We start from the raw sequence: 13,950 nt of genomic DNA, 5'->3' as shown, positions 1-13,950 counted from the left end.
TTACAATTGCCCATTAAGAAAGCAATCAACACAATATATAGGGCCTGGCCCCTCCTTCCCCTGTGCCCATTGATTTTGTGGTCATCCCATGCTTAAATTCTCTGACCTCAAAAGTCATCCAAACAAAACTCTCATGTCTAAAAGCTTTACCAACTTTAAGAATACCCATGTGATCGCTGTAATTTAGTGTTTATGTATGTATGAAATTGTGTATTAGTAAAACCATAAGAGCACTGAAATCCAGGATAGCAGAACACAAAAACATCCCCTTAATATCTCCTCAGTTGAATATTGGATTGAAGCCCACCCACCACAGTTGGTCTAAACCAGGTCTTGGAATTCAACAAATAGGGTCTAGTTTTTAGGATATCCATAATGAATATGTATATTTGAATGCACTGTATGTAAATGTCTCTCATGTATATTCATTGTGGACATCCTGTAAACCTGTTTGTGGCACTCCAGGGCCAGCGTTGCCTACCCCTGTTCTAAACTCTGAATTATACTGCAATCTACAGTATAAAACATATACTATCAAAATATTAAACAAACAGGGACAACTTGCAAAACAGCTTTTAAAAGCTCTGTTGTCATTGTCCCCATCTGCTGTGTAAGGTCCCAGCAGATGGGGACAGCTCATGGGCTTCATTGGGACATTGTGTGAGTGTTACCATCTGCATACCCTGCCTACTCACTATATCTCAGTCTCTCTTCAGCTCAGCCTCCAGGGATCGCTGTTCCAGTATCTGAGGGACTACAGCCCAGTTGGGCTTACCAGCTTACTACTGCCATCTCTGATGGTTCAGTATACTGTCTAATAAAGAACTCGTATACTGTCTAATAAAGAGCCTGACTGGTGGTCCCTTTCGGGATCGTTCCCCGGGGGCATGGTCATCTGCCACTGGTCCAAGGATCCACCCTCAACTCTCATATATAATTACAGATCTCGAACAGAGTGCTAACCACTATCTGATTGCTCCTCTCATCAGGCATCAGATCCATAACAAGGTGCCTAGTTCTGAAAAATAGTGCTAAGCTCCTAACTTTATTTTCCTGCCCTAACTCCACCCTTGGTTCCACCCATTTTTAGGTTCCTAAATTTAGGCACCTTGTGAAACTAGGAGGCTCAGTTTAGAGATTCAACCCTAATACATTTTCAGAAGGGTCAATTTTAGTAACTAACTTCAAAAATTAGGAGATTAAACACTTTGAAAATTGATGCTCTAGTAAAACTAGGATTTCATTTTTTGTTTTTTACACTATAGTTTATGAAATAACAAATTTAAAACTTATTTTCAGCACTAACTGCATTATATTTTTTTATTTATATCTAACTATATTTCTTCTTCCAAAAACCTTCACAATCATGCTACCTCTGTGAGCTGCCTTACACAGTAATTTATGTCAAGTTTAATGCATTAAACATCCCTATGGCTCCAATCCATCTTTATTATTTATTTCTGCTTTCATAACATCAACTTTTAAATTGTTAATTGTTAGCCATTTATCTTTTTAAATCAACTAGCATATTTCTTAAGCTGCATTGCAATTTCAGTTAGCAGATTTTTTTTTTAGCTTTTATTTTTTTTATAGATCTTGTCATGTCTTTGGCATTCCCCACATCATATTAAGCACCCATGAGATAGTCTCTTGATCAAAACACTTATCAGGTTCTCTGAATACTTTATTGGTTTGAATGACTTGTTATATTGCGATTGTGATCCTAGTTTCCCCAAATATTTTGGGTGGTTTCTAATTTCTTATTGTTACATCATTATTGTTATATTCTTCTATTGCTACTGTTATGAACCCTCCTGTAGCTGGGCTACGGGAGGCTTCTTACCTCTTCCTGGAGGCCGCTCCAAGCCAGGGCCTCGCCTGCGAACTGTCCAGGATTTGCTCCAGGGCCTGGGAGGCCTCGATGTCCATGGGGCCTGCCTGAGGCTGCTTGTGCTTGCATGGACTTCCTGGTTTGAGCCACGCCCTTCCCTAGGGGCCGGCCCGCAGCACTTCTCCGTAGTTATAGGGCCAGCTAGGCGTGGGCCTGCCTAACTCCTCCCAGGGAGTCGCCGGTCTGCAGCCCTATAAAAGAACTTCAGCTTCAGTCTGTCCTGGCCTTGCATCGTGGTGACTTCCCTCTGGAGGCTCCTGCCTGCCAGAGCCTTGTAAGGTTGTCTGCTTTTATACCATGTCTTGATGTTTTGCCTGAGGTCCCTGACCATGTCCTGATGTTCTGCCATGACCCTCCTTATCCTGCTGTGTCCGCCTGCCAGGATGTTCTTCCCTGCGTCTTTATCTGGTGCTCTTGAGCCTTCTGGTACTTGTGAGGCTGGGGATCCCTCGGATGAGGTTGTGCCTGAGTGGACCAGCCTACAGGTGGACTGTGTGTCCCTATGCTCCTGAGCCTCCGTTCCTGCCAGCCTTGGGGGAAGCTTCGGATGACACCGGCTCCGTCATTGGCGTTCCTTCTTGCCTGGATCTTCCCTGCGCTGTTCTGCTCTCCTCGTGGTCCGTGACCAGCCTGCAAGGGCTGTGTAGGGCGCACAGTGGGACAGGGTGGTCCGCAACTCAGTCCCGCGGGTGGCCTGAGTAGGGCGCCCTGAGAGACAGTGCCAATGTCCATGCCTTATGTGTGCTTGTTTGGATGTCAAGTTCCTCGTCCGTGATGCCGTTGCATCAACCCTGCTGTTGTCAAGTTCCTCGTCCGTGATGCCGTTGCATCAACCCTGCTGTTGTCAAGTTCCTCGCCCGTGATGCCGTTGCATCAACCCTGCTGTTGTCCTCGCCCGTGATGTCGATGCATCAACCCTGCTGTTGTCAAGTTCCTCGCCCGTGATGCCGATGCATCAACCCTGCTGTTGTCAAGTTCCTCGCCCGTGATGCCGATGCATCAACCCTGCTGTTGTCAAGTTCCTCGTCTGTGATGCCGCCACATTGACCATAGTCCTGTCTTCGTGTCAAGGCCTCCGTCTGCCCTCAACCTCAGGCCAGGCCTGCTGCTCCATGCTGCTCGCAGCAGGTCTGAAAGGGCTCGGAATGGTCGGAGGACCATTCACCTTCCAACATCCTCGGATGTTGGCCTTGGGAGCTTGCCGGCCTGGCAGAGGGTAAGACCGTCAGCCATGCGGAGCCACCGTCAACCCTCGGCTCGGCCCTGAAGGTCTGGGCCCGGGCTGAGGCCCAAGGGCACACTAAACACCCCGTTCTCAACAGCTATTTACATGTGGTTATGATGTATGAATAATAGTCTCTGTTGTAAAACTAGTTTTGAATTCTGTAAAAATTGCTATACTGTTTCTTCTTCTAAGTACACTAATTTATAATGTGTGTATATATATATATCTACATTTGTAAATGTAAAGCAGTAAGTAGTCTGGTGATGTCTCACAAATGACCCATGAAGAAGTATCATCTCCTTGTTTCTACTGATTATAGCTCTCAAATATTCCTCTTGCTCAGATCACCACCTTTTCACATTGTTTTGCTGCACTGAGATCATCAAACTTGATCACTCTGAGATCTCTCTCCCCTCCTCCCCCATCATGCATTGCTTCCATGGATTTCTATACCCCAAATGCATGAATCTATTCTCTTTTTTTTTTTTTAATATTGAAACTTAGCTGCCAAATATTCAACCATTCGCCAAGGTTTCATAGATCATGCTTCATTCTATCTACTCCTTGAAAGGTGTCCATTCTGTTGGAGATCTTAATAATATCTGCACAAAGACAAACTTTTCCTGCTGTCCCTTCTACAATATTACTCATAAAAATATTGAGCAGAACCAGTGCTAGGACCGATCCACCCTTTCTTCAGAGAGAACTCTACGACTGCACTCTGTTGTCTATCATACACCCAGTTTCTGATCTAGTCAATCACTTGGTGTCCACCACTGGGCAGCTCAGTTTATTTTTGAGCTTCCTATTCAAAATGGTATCAAAAGATTTGCTGAAATCCCAGTATATTTCATCCAGTATATACCTCAGATCTAATTCCCTGGTCACCCGATCAAAGAAACTGAACAGATTTGTTTGACAGGATCTCTCTCTGGTAAAACCACACAGCCTTAGATCTTGCCAAGATACTTTCTTATCATTTTCATTAGTAGAGCCTCTATTAATTTATCCACCACTGGGGTCAGATTAACTGGCGTGTAATTTCCAATCTTCTCCCTATTTCCACTTTTATGAAGAGAGACATCTGTCCTTCTTCAGTACTCCAGAATCATTCAACTCTTCAAAAGTTGATTGAACATATTCCTATTGGATCCACCAGAGCCACTATAAACTTCAATATCCTAAGATATATCCCATTCATCTCCATAGTTTTTTTTACCTTAAAATTTGCTATTTCTATGAAAATCCTCTCTTCTATATGTAGAAAGCTCTACTGAGTTTCTACTAAAGGAACTTACCAATTAAATAAGTGGTAGAGAAAAGAAGTAAATTTGATCAGGTTGTAGCTCCCCCTATATGGCAGAATGTAATAGCGGAGTCAGGGCCTATAAAAACCCAAGAAACCATTCTAGAGGTGTGGATTTTGTGTTGTCCTTTTTGGCGACAGCATACTTTTAATGCATCCAATTTTTAACCATTTTGTTTTGGGGAAGAAGTTCTAGTCACCCTTCTGTTCTCATTTTGGGTAACTTTTGGAAACTGGGTTATTTTTACCCTCTGCTTAAGTTCCCTAAGGCCCAGGGACTCAGTACTATCTGCAAAAAGAGTAAGAGCCTCTCACCCTGAGAGACCCCTTGACCTTTGAAGATCACTGAAAGAATGAATCTTCTTTTGTTCCTGGGAGAAGGAGACCAATGGAACCTATCCAATGTTAACCACTATGCTATCACCTAGACAGTGAAGAGAGGAGTGGAGAGATACCCTTCAGGTATCAGCAAGGACAGTGCTGATACCTGAAAAGTAGAGAAAAGTATGCCTTATGGGATTTTAAAGTGTATCATCTGAACTGGATTAGAGAAACCTGAATTCTTAAATTTGGGAGGGAGCTTCTAAACTACCTTTACAGTTGAAAAGAATAAGGAATAGAAGAGCATAAATGAAAGAAAAGATGCCTTAAGTGTTACAAAGTCAGAGATTTACTGAAGAGCTAAACATGTAAATGGATGTGATTACATAAAGATTTATAAATAGTCATTTTCACTATTTAACCATTAATTGTCAATAAAGTTATTGATTATTGCTGCAGCATCAAAAGGCTGTGTTAATAATGCTTAGGGCTCAGGAGAGAAGTCTTTGCCCCCCCCTCCACCCCCAACAGGAAATCTTGGAATTCAGAGAGGGTCTTAAGAACTGTATGGGATTCTTGGATTTCATAAGCCTGTGGATTTGAGGGTGGCCCTTGAACTCCTTGGTAAGGACATCAGCCTAGGGGTTACATATAAATGATATGGCATCTACCCCACTACCTAACAATTAAGTATCGCTGCCACCAATCAGAGTTTCTTCTTCATTTCCTTGCTTGGTTAATGCTTAATAAAAATATTTGTTTAGAGTTTCTTTCCCTTTCACTCTCCATCTTTCTTCTTTTCTCCTCCCAGTCTTCTTTTCCTAACTCTGTACTTCCTCCTTTTACTGGCATACCTGAAAAAAAAGTTAGGACTTGTTTTATTGCCTTTGCTAACTTTTCTTCTGCTTTCAACTTTGCTTTCCTGACTGCCTTCCCTGCTTCTCTCAGCTCTTCTAGATATTATTCCCTGTCCTCTTCTTTCTGAGAACCCTTGTGCTTTTTGAATATTAATCTTTTGCTTTTACTTTTTTAGCCACCTCCTTTGAAAAAAATGCTGCTCACTTTTCATCTTGCTTTTATATATTGTTCTAAATAAAGATTTCTTGCCTTTTCTGTAGTTACATTTATAGAAACATAGAAATGAGGGCAGAAAAAACCAAATGATCCACCCAGTCTGCCCAACAAGATCATGCTGGTATCTGCTGCACTATACAAGTTACCCTTGTGCTTATTAGTTTCCCAGACCGTAAAAATCAGGGTTCTCAGATGCTGTTTGAATACAATTTCCAGTAACCCTTGCCGTGGAAACAGAGAGAAATGATGGAGCTGCATCAAAAGTATCAGGCTTAGTGATTAAGGGTAGTAAAAGCCACATCAGCAAGTTACCACCGTGTTTATTTGTTCTTCAAACCGTAAACGTCAGGGCCCCCATTGGTTGCTGTCTGAATCCAGTTCTCCTTTTCCCACTGCTGTTGAAGCAGAGAGCAACGATGGAGTTGCATTAAGAGTATCAAGGCTTATTTGTTAAGGGTATCAACTGCCATACCAGCAAGTTATGCCCAGTTATCCCCATGCACTCTTTTCTTTATTTCCATCCTCTAGCCTTTAGGGATACACAGTGTCTATCCCATGCCCCTTTAGGGATACACAGTGTTTATCCCATGCCCCTTTGAATTCCTTCACAATCTCCTCCGGAAGGGTATTCCAGGCATTCACCACCCTCTCCTGACATTGGCTCTGAGTTGTCCTCCCTGGAGTTTCTTTTCATGTCCTTAAACTATTTGATTTATTTCCATCTGAAAAGGTTTGATGATTGTGCATCATTATAACCTTTCAGCCATCTGAATATTTGTATCATATCTCCCCTACACCTCCTCTCTTCCAGGATATACATATTCAGATCTTTCAGCCTCTTCTCATAAGTCTTCCAATGCTGATTCCTCACCATTTTGATCGCTCTTCTTTGGACTATCTCTATCCTGTCTTTATCCTTTTTGTGATATGGGCACCAGTACTGAACACAGTATTCCAGGTGAGGCCTCACCAAGGACCTGAACAAAGGCATTATCACCTCTTTTTTTCTTACTGGTTATTCCTCTCTCTATACAGCCCTGCATTCTTCTGGCTTTAGCTATCACCTTGACACATTGCTTCACCGCCTTCAGATCATCAGATCATCAGATCATCAGACCACAACCACACCAAGCACCCTCTCCCAGTCCGTGTGCATTAGTATTTCATCGCCAATCACATACAGCTCTTTTGGATTGCCGCACCCCAGATGCTAACTCTGCACTTCTTGGCTTTGAATCCCAGCTTCCAAATCCTCAACCACTCTTCAAGCTTTCTTAAATCACTTTTCTTTTTCTCTCTATTCCTTCACGCACATACAATCTGTTGTAGATCTTAGTATCATCCACAAATAGACAAACCTTTACTTTCTATCCCTTCCATCAGGTCGCTCACAAAGATATTGAACAGAACTGGTCCCAAAACCAATCCCTGTGGCACTCCACTTAACACCGTTCTTTCTTCAGAGTAGGTTCCATTTACCATTACTCTCTGACTCCTGTCAGTCAACCAGTTTGCAATCCATGCTACTACCTTGGCACCCTCTCCCAAGCTTCTTATTTTGTTCACGAGTCTCCTATCTGGGACCGTATCAAAAGCTTTACTAAAATCCAAGTAAATCACATCCAGTGTTCTTCCCTTATCCAATTCTCTTGTCACACAATCAAAAATATCAATCAGATTTGACTGACAGGACCTTCCCCTGGTGAATCCATGCTGCCTCAGGTTGAGCAACCCACTGGATTGTAGATAGTTCACTATCCTTTCCTTTTTTAGTTTAACTCACTGTTCTACATCCCAAAGATCTTTCTTCCCTGCCACTGCTTTCTTAAAGTACTTCCCCTTTTTTACACAAAATTGTTGCTTTGAAGATCAGGATTCTGAACTTGATGGGACCCTTTTCTGCCTTTGCTATTATATTAAACCTCACTATCTGATGATCACTGGAACTCAGGTGACCACCTTCCTGAACACTGAAAATTCTTTCCCCATTTGTAAGTGCCTGGTTAGTATCATCCCCTCTTTTGTGGGTTCTGTTACTATTTTTCTGAAAAGTGCTCCTTGAAGAGTGTTGCGCTGGAGGTAGATTCTTGGGCCAAGGCCCACGGGTCCCCATCGTCAGCAGGTGGAGTGGGCTGAAGCTAGAGGCCACTGGAGCTTCACCTATACCAGCCCACGTTCCCCTCGGGTTGAGCCTTTGGTTGCCGGACTTGGCAGGACTTAGGCGGGCCTTGAGATAGGAGAATGAAGGTAGATGGTTCAGCCCAGAGACAGCAGCCAGCAGATGGCGTAAATCTATCCAAGGTGGGTTTTGGAACTGGAACCCAAGCACCAAGAAACAAGGAGAGATTGAAGGTGCTTGAACAAAGAAAGGCCGAAGCCTTGAAAGTCCATGTCCAGAGGCAGAGGTGTTGCTGTCAAACTCTGATGAAAGCTGGCGGCCAATGGAGGCCGTGGTGGGTAACGTGGAACTCTGGACAAGAAAGAGTCTATAGCGAGGTTATCCATAGCAATGGTCAGGGCACGGAGAAGGCAGACGTGGTCAGGCGTAGCAATGGTCAAGGCACAGAGAAGGCAGACGTGGCAAGGTGTAGCAGTGGTCAGGCTGGAGAAGGCAGGCATAGTCAGATGTAGCAGTGGTCAGGCTTGGAGAAGGCAGGCGTGGTCAGACGTAGCAGTGGTCAGGCTTGGAGAAGGCAGGCGAGGTCAGATGTAGCAGTGGTCAGGCTTGGAGAGTATCTCAAGGCAGAGACAGGCAAAGCAAAGTCAAAGTCTGTGAAGTCAGTCTGAAGCAAGGATCAGAGTAGGAACGAAGAGACAGGAACCAGGAACAACGAGGAGTCAGGAACACAAGGCTGAGATGAATCTCTGGAAGCTACGAGCACTCGATCAACAGGGAATCGAGACCTGTTGCAAAGGCAACGCTTAGGAGCACTGCCCAAGCTTAAGGACGCTGAGGTTGGTGATGTCAGCATCTGGGTCCGCGGCCAGGTGCCCGCCGCAGGCCCTTTGAAAGCATTAGAGTTGCGCGCACACGTGCCTAGGAGAGGGCATGGTGTCATCGACAGCGTCTCTCCATGGAGCAAGTGGAGAGGCCTGCTTGGAGGAGGAATCCTGGTTAGTGGTCTCGGGCAGCACAGCAGGACCAGGGCCACTGGCAGGGCCCAAGGTCGGAGCTGGCGGCCGACTGCCACCAGCAACGGAGAACTGAGCACTGAGGTCCGTCTGGGAAAGTGAGAGGGCCGCGCCACTGGCCTTCCACGGGCAGCAAGCGTAACAGTACCCCCCCCCCCCCCCCTTATGTCCCCCTTCTGGAGTTCGGGGTTTGCCCGGACGGGCACGATGGAAATTCCTGAGGAGGGTCTTGTCTAAGATGTTCTGGGTAGGTTCCCAAGTGTTTTCCTCGGGACCATAACCTTCCCAAGAGAAGAGGTACTCCCATCGGCGGCCTCTGCGGCGGACATCTAGGATGTCGTAAACTTGATAAGTCGTGTCAGTTTCTGCCACCAGCGCGGATGCCTCAGGAACTTTTCGGGTAGGCCAGGACAACACCACAGGCTTCAGTAAGGAAACGTGGAAGGTATTATATATACCCAAGGAAGGAGGCAATTGGAGCTGGTATGTCACAGGTCCTATGCGTTGAGTGATTGGGAATGGTCCGATGAACCGAGGAGCAAATCTCTGGGAAGGTATTCGAAGCCTGATATATTTAGTACTTAGCCAGACTTTCTGGCCAGGAAGAAATTCAGGAACTGTGCGGAGGTGACTGTCAGCATTGTGGCCCGGTATGCGGTCTGACGCAGGTGGAGATTCGTCTGTTTCCATATCGTCTTAAGGGCATCCGCAGTAGCCTGTGCTGCAGGAGATGGCATGGAGAGTGAAATGGGCAAAGGTGGTCGAGGTTGTTTCCCATAGACAATTGCGAAAGGAGATGTTCCAGTAGCTCTGGCAATGTGAGAGTTATGCGAGAACTCTGCCCAGGATAAGAGGTCCAACCAGTTGTCCTGCTGGCTTAGGAAAGCCCCAACCCCGATGGCGGTGTCCACCTCGACTTGGAATGGACGAGTCATATCTGGGTGATGTAGACAGGGTCCCTTTTGAAAGGCTTCCTTTAACCAATGGAATGCTGCTATAGCTTCAGGTGGCCAGTTTCGTATGTTCTGGCCCTTCCTAGTCAGGGCTATCATGGGGGCGGCCAGAATAGAATAATGAGGGATAAAATGGCAGTAATAGTTCAGGAACCCCAGGAAACATTGAAGCGCTTTGAGTCCCACAGGCTGTGGCCAATCCCGGATTGTCTTCAGTTTGTCCGGGTCTATGGAGAAGCTCTGTGGGGAAATTATGTAACCAAGGAACGGAAGACTGGACTTCTCGAACAAACACTTGTCCAGCTTTGCAAACAACTTGTTTTCACGCAGATGTTGTAATACCATACATACGTCAGCCCGCTGGGTATCTAGGTTCTTTGGAAAAATGAGGATATCGTCCAAGTAAACCACGACTTTGGTGTACAGTAGATCTCTAAACATTTCATTCATCATTCACTGGAATACAGCAGGTGCATTGGAAAGGCCAAAAGGCATCACTAAGTATTCATAGTGACCGTCTCTAGTACTGAAGGCGGTCTTCCAGATGTCATTGGGACGGATGCGCACCAGGTTATATGCCCCGCGTAAGTCCAGTTTAGTGAAAATGGTTGCACCTCGTTGACGATCGAAGAGTTCAGAGATCAGTGGTAAGGGGTATTTATCCTTGCGAGTGATGGCATTTAGGCCATGGTAGTCAATGCACGGTCTGAGTGACCTGTCTTTTTTGGTCACAAAAAAGAACCCCGCTCTGGCGGGTGATGTAGAAGGATGGATAAACCACTTTTCCAGATTTTCTCGAATGTATTCAGTCATAGCCTTTGTCTCGGGTAGACAAAGGGTAGGTGCGTCCACGAGGAGGCGTGGTTCCAGAAAGGAGATCAATAAGACAGTCAAACCGCCAAAGAGGCGGGAGAAGGTCAGCCTTCTGTTTGGAAAATACATCCTCATAGGCGGCGTATGGAGCCGGTATGCCAGGTGGTAACCAAAGGAATCATTGCTGACGGAGATACCTTCTGTAGGCAAGATTGGTGAAAAACTGGACCCCACTCTACCAGCTGTAGAGAAGTCCAATTAAACTGAGGCGAGTGCTTCTGGAGCCAAGGAAGCCCGAGCACAATGGGATGGATAGACTTATCCAATACTAAAAGTTCAAGTTCCTCAAGGTGTAAAGCCCCGGTGCGTAACTGAACAGGTTCCATGGTCAGAAAAATTTGGCCGGGGAGCAGCTCTCCATATATCGAGGCAATGAACTGGGTAGGTACTAGCATGCAGGTCTTAATAACCAAGAATTGCACAAGGTCCTTGAGGATAAAATTTCCCCCTGCTCCGGAGTCTACCAGAGGGAGGACTGGGAAGGACCGAGAGTCCCAAATTAGAGTGACTGGAACTGAGAGTTGAGGGGCCGGAGAAGTTGCACCCAAGTTCAGGACCCCTACTGAATATGGGCTCTGGAGTTTCCCGGATGGATGGGACAATTCTGTAGATGGTGGCCTGGAGCCCTGCAATACAGACACAGTCCGGTTTGTCTTCGCCGGAGGCGCTCTTCCGGGGTCAGTCGCACTCTACCCAACTGTATGGGTTCCTCCGCCTTGACCACTCTAGTGTCACTGGATGTAAAGTTAGTAATGGGTGGTGAGTGGGAGCGGACCTGCAGGAGTCTTTTGGGCATCAGACTCTCCCGGTGTCACTCTTGAAGACGGTGATCAATTCGGCCCGTCAAATCTATAAGGTCCTCCAAGGAGGAAGGGAGCTCCCGAGCAGCCAACTCATCTTTTAGCTGCGAGGAGAGACCATCAAGATAAATAGCTCACAGGCAATCCTCTTGCCAAGCGAGCTTAGTAGACAAAGTCCGAAACTCTATGGTGTAATCGAAGACACTTCGTTGTCCTTGATAAAGGTGGAGTAAATTCGTGCTTGCCACTCAGGGTCATCGAAAGTTTGCGTGAAGATAGCCACAAATTGAACCAGTTCTCTCAACAGGGAGTCTGAGCGTTCCCACAGGGGAGAAGCCCAGGCCAGGGCCTTCCCTTCAAGGTGAGACAGAATAAACGTTACTTTAGTTAAATCATCTTGAAAGATGGAGGGTTGCAGAGTGAATTGCATGTAGCACTGGTTTATAAACCCTTTTCAGAGCTTAGCATCACCATTGAAACGTGGGGGCACCGGAAGCGCCAACAAGGCCCATGGCAATAGAAGTGGCTGTGGAGGAGACGGAGCCGGGTCGCTTAGGAAGGCATCGACCCGGGTATGAAGACTGTCCATGGACGAGGCCAATGCCCCGAGGAACTGCTGCTTTCCTGCACCTTGGAAGCCAGACCTGGAATGGCCTGGAGGGCGTGTGGGCTCCACCAAATCCATGGCCTTTGCAATCTGTTGCGCTAGAGGTGGATTCTTGGGCTGAGGTGGGGTTGATGCAACCCATGGCAAGGCCCACGGATCCCCACCATCAGCAAGTAGAGTGGGCTGAAGCTTGAGGCCACTGAAGCTTCACCTATACCAGCCCACCTTCCCCTCGGGTTGAGCCTTTGGGTGCCGGGGCTGGCAGGACTTAGTGGGCCTCGAGATAGGAGAATGAAGGTAGATGATTCAGCCCAGAGACAGCAGCCAGCAGGTGGCATAAGTCTATCCAAGGCGGGTTACAGAACTGGAACCCAAGCACCAAGAAACAAGGAGAGACTGAAGGTGCTTGAGCAAAGAAAGGCCGAGGCCTTGAAAGTCCACGTCCGGAAGATAGAGGCGGAGGCATCACTGTCAAACTCAGATGGAAGCTGGCGGCCAATGGAGGCTGTGGCAGGTAACATGGAACTCTGGACAAGAAAGAGTCTATAGCGAGGTTATCCGTAGCAATGGTCAGGGCGCGGAGAAGGGAGATGTGGTCAGGCATAGCAAAGGTCAAGGCATGGAGAAGGCAGGCATGGTCAGACGTAGCAGTTGTCAGGCTTGGAGAAGGCAGGCGAGGTCAGACGTAGCCATGGTCAGGCTTGGAGAGTATCTCAAGGCAGAGTCAGGCAAAGCAAAGTCAGTCCGTGAAGTCAATCCGAAGCAAGGATCAGGGTAGGAATGAAGACAGGAACCAGGAACAACGAGGAATCAGGAACACAAGGCTGAGATGAATCTCTGGAAGCAATGAGCACTCAATCAACAGGGAACTGAGGAGACCTGTTGCAAAGGCAATGCTTAGGAATGCTGCCCGAGCTTAAGTACGCTGAGGGTGGTGATGTCAGCATCCAGGTCTGCGGCCAGGTTCCCACCGCGGGCCCTTGAAAAGCATTAGAGCTACGCGCGTGCGCGCCTAGGAGGGGCCGTGGCACCATCAGTTGTGTCTCTATGTGGAGCAAGTGGAAAGGCCTGCTTAGAGGAGGAATCCTGGCTAGAGTTCCTGGGCAGCACGGCAGGACCAGGAACACTAGCAGGGGCCCAAGGTCGGAGCCGGTGGCTGACTGCCACCAGTGATGGAGAACTGAGTGCTGAGGTCTATCTGGGAAGGTGAGAGGGCCGCACTGCGGGCCTCCCGCGGGAGTGGCAAGCGTAACTGTTATACTCCGGTGGTTTAGTGTGCCCATGGGCCTCAGCCCAGCCCAGACCTTCAGGGCCAAGCCAAGGGTTGACGGTGGCTCCGCATGGCTGACGGTCTGACCCTCTGTCAGGCCAGCAAGCTCCCAAGGCCAACATCCAAGGATGTTGGAAGTTGAATGGTCCTCCGACCATTCCGAGCCCTTTTGGACCTGCTGCATCTAGACGAAGACACTGGGTTGATGCAATGGCATCCTTGGACGAAGACACGGGGTTGATGCAACGGCATCCATGATGAAGACACATGGCTGATGCAACGGCATCCATGATGAAGACACATGGCTGATGCAACGGCATCCATGACGAAGAACTTGACATCCAAATAGGCAAAACACAAGGCATGGACATTGGCACTGTCTCTCAGGGCGCCCTACTCAGGCCACCTGCGGGACTGAGTCGCGGACCACCCTGTCCCACTGCGCGCCCTACGCAGCCCTAGCAGGTTGGTCACGGACCACGAGGTGAATGGGACAGC

This window comes from Rhinatrema bivittatum, chromosome 1, assembly GCF_901001135.1.
Source record: "Rhinatrema bivittatum chromosome 1, aRhiBiv1.1, whole genome shotgun sequence".
Lineage (NCBI taxonomy): Eukaryota > Metazoa > Chordata > Amphibia > Gymnophiona > Rhinatrematidae > Rhinatrema > Rhinatrema bivittatum.
The sequence above is the reverse complement of the archived record's forward strand: the minus strand, read 5'-3'. Positions refer to the sequence as shown.